Below are 11279 nucleotides of genomic sequence, written 5' to 3'. Positions count from 1 at the left end.
GAGATTTAAAAGTTAATAAATTAAATAAAAATGAATTCAAGTGGAAAATTAAATAAAGTAATTTAATAATTCATTTCACATGCATGGAAAAGATTAAGAAAAGATTAAAGAAAGATCAATAAAAGTTATTTTGGAGTTGAGTCTTGTGAGAAAAGAGTCCTCTCGGGTGAATGCACAATCAGTGCCCCAATTTAAGGAGAGAGCTCTTTATCACAATTAGTGGATTCATTATTGAGGGACATAAATTTTTGGAAGCAAATTTTGGAAGGGAGATTTTTAGAAAAATTTTCAAAGAGAAGATTTTGGATAGAAGCAAATTCCCTCATGATTTTCGGGAGGTTGCGCATTAGCATCAGGCTTAGGTAGCGTCTTGTGTTTTGACCACTACATGAATTATGTAATACAATATGTTTTGTCTACTTTGTGCTTGTAAGAAAATTGTGTTCTCAAATCTTATTGCATGAATCTTGCCACCCTTCATTATGGATCTTTTGCTATTCGATTTCCTCTATAAATCTAGATTGAGAAACTATTTAGAAAAAACATTGCTCTGCAACTGAAACAAAATAGATTTAAAACAGGATTTGGGTTGTATTCAAATGGGATTGAGAAATTTAGATTTGAAAAGGGGTTTGATTTTGGAAATGATAATCTTAGATAAAAAAATTCAAATGGTTCAACTTATTTTTCCTATCAGTCTAAAGTCAAAATCATTTATAAAAAATATATATAAATTTTTAATGTGTTTGTGGGGGGATTGTTTAAACAATTTTTATAAAATTAAATATATATAAAAATGAGTTAAATTTTATAATATATATTTGTTAATTAAAAAATAGTAATAATTAATAATTTTTTTTTTAAAATTCTTTTTTAAAATGATAGTTTTGTGGAGGGGTTTATACCCACGACCCACTTCTTATTAATGTCGACGGCTATTGTAGCAGATCACAACTGTCTTTGATAGTCCTCGAATAGCAATTTGCACCTTAATATATTGAGTGTGCATTTTATTATATTTTTAAATTATAATTTAATTTATTAAATTTATATTTATATTAAAAATTTAAATTATTAAATTTAAGTTACATTAAAGTTAAAATTATTAAAATTAGATTATATTAAATTTAATATTGTTTAGTAATATTTTATTAATAGGTTTTATTATGTAAAACTTTATTATTATTTAATAATATTGATAGGTTAATTATTAGTTATTAATTAAATAATAATATTTTTAATATAGTTAAATTTTAATTAATAAAATTATTGATAATTTTATTGCTTATTAAATAACTAAATAATTGTTGAGGTATTAGTATAAGTAATTAGTTTGATAATCATTAATTTATTTAATTGAAAATTAGTTTAATTAAATTTAATTAATGATGGATAAAGTTAAACGAGAATTGTAGATTTTTTTTTAAAATATTATTGTTTAGATTGGAATCACTTATCTTAATAAGTTAAATAAATAACTTGCCTCTAGATCATTTTAGGAAATCGACCTAAATTAAATAGGGGTAACCTTGTGACTTATTTAAAAGTAAGAATGGGTTAATTGTAAGGGTTAACTACGAAAACTTATTTCTTGAAACATATTTGAAACTAGAACTTAAACCCTATTGTGTAACTTATCTATGTAAACCCAAACACTGAAAATTGAAACCTTATTGTTCAACTTAAACTATGTGTTTTCTAATTCAACCAAGCTATGAGACTATTCTACTATATGTTCTTTATATTGTATATGTTTTGGGGTTTCAGGTTGTCCTAGTTTGACTAGTTTTAGGATGTTAGCAGAGGCTTGGGGGTTGTGTGATTGTGATGTTATGATGTTTTGATCTTGATCTTTTTAAAACCCAACCATGGTAATGTGATGACATGCTCTATGATGTGTGTGGATTAATGAATTATTATTGCTTTCTAGTCTTCTTGTGTGAAGCTAAGGTGTATGTTTATGAGATACCCAACTTAACCATTTTGAGTCATCGATCAGTTATATTTGATTTGCTCTCCAGTCGCTTTGAGAGGACTGAAGTGTTTGCTATGTTCTTGATGATGTCATGTTGTGACATGTTTGACTTCACCATTTTGGAGTCCTCAATCAGTATTGTGATTTATTTTGAGATATTTTTTCAGTTTCTTGTTAAGAGCCATTGGATATATTGATTCATTATTGATGCCTTCAGTTTCTGATAGAGAACTATTGTGATCATTAAGATTATCATTTGATGCTTTCCAGTTGCTCATGAAGAATTGATGTGATTATTGTGGCTTATCTTTTGATGCTTTCCAATCACTTGTACAGGACCGAGATGACTTTGTGATTTGTGATTTTATGAGCCTAGGGTAGGTTATCTATGTGTAGTGTTGGGAAGTGGCTTGCAATGGGGGACGAGGGCCCTAAGTGGCTCTGGGGATGGCTCATTGTAAGTTATTTTTAATAAATGATAACATTTACACTAAATGGGGATTAAAATGAACCTAATAAGATAATTGTATGTTCTCTCCCATGCCTCAAGTGCTAGTATAAGCTAGGATGCAGTAGAGAGAATGTTTGGTTATGACCTTGCAAGTCGTAGTATCCCTCATCAGTATGAGAGGATACTAGTGGCCATAGGATCACTAGGGACTCAGGATTCCTAGGGGATTGCTCGGGTAACTTCTAATGTGATTTGTGCGATGACACTTTCCTACTTGCATAGTAGGTTTCCTACATGTCATGTGTGCCTCTGGGTTTAGATGTCATTCTGTGATTAGAACCTTTGAGTTAGTATGATTTTAGGATTTCCTATACTTAGAGAGTATTTGTGTTATGTAATGTGATATCCTATTTGGGACTTGAGACTATCTCCTTAGTGCAGTGGGAGTGGACCATTTAGGTTCTATGTGGTCGGGTGGTAGTTCTTTTTACTCTTACCATTGAGATCCATCCGTAGCTACCATGACTAGAGCTTCTTGGGATACTTGTTTATCATGTTTAGGTGATGTTATTTTCTGATGCATTTTCTTATTTTAATGATTAGTATGTTAGATTTCTTTGTTCTTATATTATAGTATGTTTAGTAGTGACGTTCCTATTACTATAGTATCAATGATCTTATTAGTTACTTGGGATGTTATGTGTGGGTGGATGGCTAGGGCCCATGATGGTCTAATGATGCTATTGATGGTTGGGAGGAACTACATACTTAGTTAGTTATATTTTATGATGGATAGTTGTATTTCATGTTGGATGTATCATGTATGGTAGATGGTTTCATTTATTTTATTGTACTTGTATCATGGATCTGAAGAGGATGATGTATTTCTATTTCTACATATTTATATTCATTTACCCTTTCATACCATGTGACATGTATAGTGGATGATTGAGCATTACGGATTAACTCATCAAGAGGCATTTGGAACAAATGTATATTATGGACTTTGGACTTTCTATTATTCTTTAATGTGGATGTGGTAGTTGTTAGACTTAGAATTAACTAAATATTAATGTGACTCAACGTCTTCGGATCCTTAAGGAATGTACCCTGTTATGTATATTTACAGTTGATTGTATGTCATTGCTTCCACTACTATGTTTTTGATGTGAATGATTTATCTTTCTAGTTTTTTAAAAAAAAATTGTTTGGCAAACTGAGTAAAACTTTAGGTTAATTCTTTTGGGTCCCTTGGCGGGGCATTACATAAAACATTGAAATATCAAAATCTACATATCAACATTAATCTCTACTTAACATAACCAAATTAACATTCTAAATATCATCATAATCCATTTTCTATCATAGTAATAAAATATTGAATCCATAACTATTAAATCATCAAAGCAAATAAAATAGGTCCTAGCAAATAACATAGGTGAAAATTGCTAAAATGCAAACATTATCACTAGTATATTTTCAATTCGATTAAATATAGTGAAATTACTAACAGATAACACATCATAAGGTGTAATCAGGCTGAGACCGAAAATCACATTTTCATCTTATGTGACTATGCCAGGGAGGTGTGGAATGTCATCACACATGATAATGAAACCCTCTGGTGCAAACTGGATAATCTCATGGATTTTTTCCATCAGTGGAAAGGTCTTTGTAAGATTGCTGGTCGGCAGGATCACTCGGACTGGATTTTACCCCATTTTTGCTGGGGAATTTGGAAGGAAAGGAATAATAGAATATTTAGAGACAGAGAGGAGCCGGCTATAATCCTTGGCAGGAAGGTCTCGAAGAATATAAAGGAAAATCTCCAAATGCTGAAGGAGGAAGAAGAAGAAGAAGGGGACAGAAAGATAGATAAAGAAAAAGACAGGAACCTCAAAAGGCAGGATGCTAGCTGGCTTCTCCCCCCAGATGGTTGGTCAAAAGCCAACTTTGATGGGGCTTCTAAGGGTAACCCAGGTCCTTCAGGTTGTGGTGGAATCATAAGAAATAGCTATGGGGAGGGAATAGCTGCCTTTGCTTCCCCGCTGGGAATCCAGACTATTCATCTGGCTGAAGCAAGAGCTGCGAGTAAGGTGGTCAAGTTGGCTTTTGAAGCCGGGATTACTAAACTCTGGCTTGAGGGGGACTCCAAAAGCATTATTAATACCATTAATGGTATTTCCCCTCCCTCGTGGATGATTGCGAACATAATTGCTGAGACTTGCGCCACTCTCACAAAGTTCGATAAGGTCCACGTCACTCATGTTTACAGAGAGGCAAACCCAGTCGCTGATTGGTTTGCTAATAAAGGGGTTAATGCCACCAATAATCTGACCTGGCATGCCGGAAAAGATTTTTCGGCGGAGGCAAAGTTGCTTATCGACCAAGAAAAAATCTTGGGAAGGACGGCTCAAATCCAATGCAATTATGGATAATAAAGATTGCTTAATAAATGGTAAGTGCCATTATTGGAATCGTGATTTTCACCAGCAAAAGGGGTTTCCTCTGACATTTCAACACGTTCGAAAGGACGATACCATTATTTTTAGAAAGGGGTATATTCACGGGTATCATAAAAGAAACATCACCATTTTTTTGAATGCAAATAACTTGCACAGTTCAGAATTCATGAGAATTGTGGAAGTTGATCAGGTAAACATGACGGGCGAGAGGAGCAGAAAGGAGCCGGTGGGGGAAGTTCAGAAGTGGAAGAACAAGGCCAAAGTTTGGAGAGAGCTGGAAAAGGGTGGGGTTACTAATTTCTTCGAGAAACTTCATGGCTCGGATCCTGAGATCACTAACAGTATGGTGAATTCGTGGAATAATGGTAAGGTTAAGGTGAACGGGGTCTACTTTCAAATTACTGAGGATGTGGTTGCTGAAGTCACGGGGATTCCGATGGAGGGGCATAAATTCTTCAGAGACAAGATGTCTTCTAATGCAATCAAGGATTTTGTGAAAAACACTGAAGAGCTGAACAAGCTGGGCAAGAAAGAGACATTTTTTGTAACGGATACTATAAAGAAGCTCGGGAGGTATGTTCTCTACGCTGTCATTGAATATATAACCCTAGACCCCAGGTTTGATAGGGTTAGGACTCACCATTTTGTGATTCTGAATCATTTTCGCCATGGTAGTAAGATCTCCTTCTCATATTATCTTTTTAACTCGATGAACAAGGCCATTTCTAGTTTTAAAAAGAAAGCTACCGTCAACCCGGCCCTGCATGAGGGTCTTCTGCTTCTGATTCATGAGCATTTCCACGCTCAAACCATTAGCAAAAACCCTATCCAGGGGGCGGATGTTGACAAGAGCAGCTCCAGTTTTTCCTCAGATTTCGACGATGTCGAGAGCATCAGCTCTGATGAGGTTTTTGAGCATTCAGGTAAGAAGACTAAAAACCATAAGAAGGATTACCCCTCTATCAAATTACCCAGCAGAAAGAGCCCTAGAGGTCATACCCCAGCTAAAATTGGCTCTGCTGAGGTGGAGGAGGAAATGGATACTGATGATTCTGACAAGGTTTCGAAGGAGGAGCTGGATGAGGAGAAACTGAGAAAAAGACAGAAGAGGGAGGGAGAGAGCATGGAGCGCTCCAGTAGTCAGGGAAAGGATTCTCTGCCCATTCCCCTCTCCCCTATACATCCTCAGCCTCCTTTGGAGGAAAATGACAACTCTGGACAGATTGAGGGGGAAGTGCAAGTTAATAACAGAAGGAAGGCTTGGAAGAACTTCAATGTGAGAACGACCACTATGGGAATCTACAGAGAGGCGATGAACCCCCAACTCTTGGTGGACGACCTCGAGAAGCCTAGACTCAATGAGCTAATTGACCTGGCTATGGTGGCTATTTCTGATAATGCAAGAGAAACGGGCATGAATCTGTTGAACAATGCCCGCAATAGCATGATCGACAACTTCAGATCAATTAAATGGCTTTTCCATGAGCTTGAGGATGTCAGAGATAGGGTTTCCCAAATGGAAAAAATCAAGAGCAAGACAGGTGCAGAAAGCCAAGGCGATCGAAACAGCTGGGAGACTCTGATGGAGAGGAGAGTAAAAAATATTGAGAACTACAATCACAACCTGGCAAGTCAAATGATCTCCCTCCTCGCTTCGATCAATGACAACATCCTCTCTCTCTTGGAAAATCTCAAAGACAGGAACCAGATGGAGGAAGATGATAAACAGAACAGAGACAAAGATAGGCTGGATGTGGATAAAGCCAAGGATAGCACTATGGAGCAGGATTTGACGAACGCCCAGGATCATAAGGCAGAAGAGCAACAAGAGTGCGCCGAAGCTGCCCAGACCATGCTCGAGATGGAGAAGTAGTCTGCTAGGTTGGGTCTTTGTCCTTTGGTTTTTGTTTCTCCTGGCTTTGGCTTTTTGTCTGGTCTCTGTTTTTCTGGTTGGTTCTCTGGCCTTTTTAGAGGGCAGTTGTTTCGGGCTGGGCCTTTGGGCTTATTTTCAGCCGTAAGGCTTATGTTTTGGCTGGGCATTTTTTCGCTTATTTTCAGCCTTTCTTGTTGTTAAACTTATGGGTTTCAGAACCCCTTAAAACCTGTTTACCTTATCAAAAACACATCATAAGGTGTATGTCCTTAAAATCAATTATGTTAGGTAATCAAGATGCTTGCATGATCATATCAACATAGGTCCAAAATCAATCATTGGATACCACCATTACATTCTATTAATCAATATAATCTATCCTATTGGAACATCAACATATTGGTTTAAATCTTCCCACTACTTACACAATAATTGACTCATTACATACACATCATACTTAATCATATCATGCAAACATAATTCTAATAACAACTTCCTCTCACAAGGGTGAGTTTTGATTCATCCTAATAGAGAATAAGGTATTATGCAATCCTCTAAATAGTTCTAGGGCTAGTACCATGACATCCCAAGCCTTGATCCAATAAGGTCTCAACATATCAACCTGACATAACTGAAACATATCATCTAACATCCCTAACTTTCTAGCTTTCTATCATATCTATAAGGCACTAGAGAAGGGGCCTTACGAAGACCAAGCACTAACATGAACCCAAACCAATTGTACATTCCACCCAATACAAATCTTGTAATAGGTCGTGCCTAAACCCACCACTCGTCGAGACAACATAGTAAATGAACAAAAGCAAATGTGAATATTGTAAAAAACACTACATATCTACAATATCAACAACTTATTATCTATTTTTATAAATAAACTATATACAACAACTTATTATCCATTTTTATAAATACACTGTACATTTTCCCCATACAGATGCAATGGTGCCACCTAATAGACAAAAATAAAGTTTTCACAACCATTGCATCCGAAGGTCTAATCGCTAATTTTAGATTAAGGTAAAAACAAGTTTTGAAGGGACCCAAAACCCTTTACAAAATATTATCAATAAGCATTAAGCACCACCAGGTTTTACAAGGACCTAAAACCTAAAGTTTTAAACAAAGAAACTAGGTTTTACATGGACCTGAAACAAAAAATTTAATCCATAAAGGAACAATCAGGTTTTACAAGGACCTGGAACCTAGAGTTTTAAACAAGTTGGAAAATAAAAAGCAAAACCAATAAAACCACAGAAACAAACAACGAGTACACGAGCTCTCACAACCAACACCTACACTAGCTCCCAAGATCTAATCGCTAGTTTATATATATATATATATATATATATATATATACACGCACAATATAGTGTATGTAGAGCACTTCTAAGTTTGCAAAGAGAATTATGTGCTTCCCATGCTTTATTGTACTCTTTTATCTTCAATTATTTAGTATATCACCTAACTAAAAATAGGGAAACTGATAAATCTTTATACAAGTAGGCTATATGGAAACTAACGAATAGAATGAACGACGTCTAGCTAGTGACGGCAGATGTGGACGTGGATGAGTGAAATGTAAAACCAGAGCGGTACTTCAAACTTCAGCTACATGTTTTAGAATCCACAACTCCATAGAAAGCTCTGATTTTTAGGGACCTCATGCTCTACCAAAGTCTGATATTGTTCCACCATGTAATCCCTGATATTGTTCCACCAAAGGCGATCCCGAAGTCCATCCCTACAGCAATCATGGAGACTCTTTCATCTATTATATCCCTTATTGATTTGGCTGCACCCTCTATCGATGTCGACGGGAGTGGAGGAGTTTTATTCTTGGGGTTGCAACCCTCTAGAGGCTCCCCGCACAAGCACGAAAGGTTCTTCTTCAATCAAGTGGCGTTGAATGACTGTAGCTGCATTCCTCTCGGTATCCGTCCACAAATCCTGCTGGGAGATAGATCCAATGAGGCAAGCTTTGTCAATAGAGACAGATCCTCCAGAATTCTTCCCTCCAGCTTGTTTTCAGACAAATCTAGCTACTCCAGAGTTGATATCCGCCCAAGGGAACCTAGTATCTCTCCTTCCAAATGGTTTCCAGACAGATTCAGCAATCTTAAGTTGCTCATATTCCCCACGCTTTCTGGTATCTTACTGCTGAGATTGTTACATGATAAATCAAGTATGGTATTTGATGTCAGCACATATTCCACCTTGTACTCTGTTCCTTCCATTACAATGGGTAAGTCCTCATACAGTGTGTTTCCACTCAGTTTTGGATCTCCCAGATTTCCGAATCTCTGGAGACTGCCAAGATTACTGGGTATTCCTCCATCAAATTTGTTGGTTGATAAATCTGGCACCTGCAGATTCGTGAGGTTTTCCGTGGACGGAGGAAGAGGACCATGAAGCTCATTATAACCCAGGCTCAAGACTCTCCATTTCTGAAAAATCGTCAGATACAAAGGAAGGTCACCTCGCAAATGATTTTTTCTGAAATCCAACAGCTGAAGATCCATGGAGTTGGCCAATGATGCAGGCAGAGTCCCGGAGAAATTACTGGAGTGTACAGACAAAACTTGTAAAGAAGAAGAAAAGTTCAGATACAGATTTCCGTGAAATGAATTCTGCGACAACTTTAGCCTCCTTAAAGATGTGTAGTTGCCAATTGTGGGAGGAATTCTTCCCGACAAATAGTTGTTGGATAGTATCAATTCTGTCATTAAGTTGCAGCTGCCAATGGAGTGTGGAATCTCTCCACTCAGCTTATTCTGGGGCAAACTTAAGCGCTTGAGAGCAGTGCAGTTAGTTATGCCCTCTAGAATTTCCCCATACAAGCTGTTATCTGACATATCTAACTCGTCCAACGAGACCAAAGCACTGATAAATTCAGGAATACTCCCAGAAATTTTATTGCTCTGGAGCAGCAGCTTGATAAGATTCTTGAGCTTGCCGATTCTTTGAAGCACAGAATCAGTGAAGTTGTTGAAATGAAGAAACAGGTGTGTTAAAGATTTGAGCTCTCCAATGGACTAGGGTATCATGCCCGTCAGATTGTTGAATTGCAAGTAAAGCTGTTCAAGCTTGGTCAGTCCAGTTATTACTTGGGGTATAGTTCCTATTAGACTATTTGTGTCCAGATCTAGAAAAGTTGACTCTCTCAGATTTCCAATGCCATCGGAAATGGCTCCCACGTAATTGTTTCTACCCAAATCTAAGTAAGTTAGGTGGGTGAGATTGAAAATGAGTTGTGGGATTGTCCCTAAAAAATTGTTACCGACAAAGGAAAGAGTGAAGAGGGGTATCCCGGAGATACTCTGAGGTAGGGATCCGTTCATTCTGGAGTTTGTTCCAACATCAACTCACAAGATTGCTACAGTTTCCAATCTCTGGAGGGATGGAACCTGAAAGGTTACCTGGGCCATACAGCGACAATTGTACAATCTGTTTCAATTTCCCTAGTTCCGCTGGAATATCACCTATCAGTGAGTTATCCCCTAGAAACAACACCTTAAGTGATGAACAATTACCCAGAGCTGTTGGGATTCGAGACCCCAACTTGTTTGATTGCAGGCCAAGCAATTGCAATTTCTTCAACATCCCCAGCTTAGACGGGATGCCACCAGTCAGGAAATTGTGTGAAATATCAATGCTGGATAAAGAAGAGCAATTACTAAGAGGAGGGATGCCACCAGTCAGGAAATTGTTTGAAATATCAATGCTGGATAAAGCAGGACAATTACTGAGAGGAGGGATGGTACCTGTGAGACTATTATAGCTGAGGGCCAAATCAAGTAGAGATGTGCAGTTCCCTAGAGCATTTGGAATGCTCCCGCTTAGATGATTGAAGGACAAACGGAGATGCTGTAAGTTGCCCAGGCCACTGAATTCTTTTGGTATGCTCCCTGTCAAATTGTTGATTGAAAGTCTGATCCACTGGATGTGCGTGCAATTCGTAAGAGATGTGGGGATGGAACCCACCAGCCAATTTGATTTCAGGTCCAGTAGTCTCAACGCCTTCAATTGGCCAATCTGAGGTGGAATGGTTCCCCTCCACGTCTCTCTTCTCAAAAACATCTTCATCGCCCTTTTCGAGCAGGCTGCAGCATACGGCCTTTCACAACAGAAAACATTATACTCATCAGGGCATCATGGGCATGTAAGGCAGAGGCATGAGAAGAAAGTGAGGTGCTGTAAATTGGCAATGAGCTGGCTACTCTGAATGCCAGTGCCAGGCCTACCTACATGAGCATCCAAATTAGCGCATGTCGCGTCTTTTGCCTGCTGCAATCCATTTTTTATACTGGAACACAATGGCTTGAAGACTCATTGTGGCCGCCTGTATGTACCACTTTCGCGCAAGATGCCAATTGCTTCCGTTTGGGTGCTAATTTGCTTAAAACACGTCTATACCTGTGCCTTTTTTTTATGAAGCCGTGTTTATTTAATCCAAACCCGCGCATGCCAGTCTCACTCTCTCTCACATCAATATGC

General features: G+C 37.7%; 1 pseudogene; it reads right to left on the bottom strand.

Annotated features, from left to right (window-relative positions):
* Window positions 1–8615: 8615 nt before the first annotated feature.
* On the bottom strand, window positions 8616–10868 carry LOC149542563 (uncharacterized; annotated as a pseudogene).
* Window positions 10869–11279: the final 411 nt, after the last annotated feature.

The sequence above is a fragment of the Cupressus sempervirens genome, chromosome 8, assembly GCF_028749045.1.
Source record: "Cupressus sempervirens isolate cs-2001-9-10 chromosome 8, ASM2874904v1, whole genome shotgun sequence".
In the NCBI taxonomy this organism is placed as follows: domain Eukaryota; kingdom Viridiplantae; phylum Streptophyta; class Pinopsida; order Cupressales; family Cupressaceae; genus Cupressus; species Cupressus sempervirens.
Note: the sequence above shows the minus strand (reverse complement) of the source record. Positions and strands in the feature narration are given on the sequence as shown.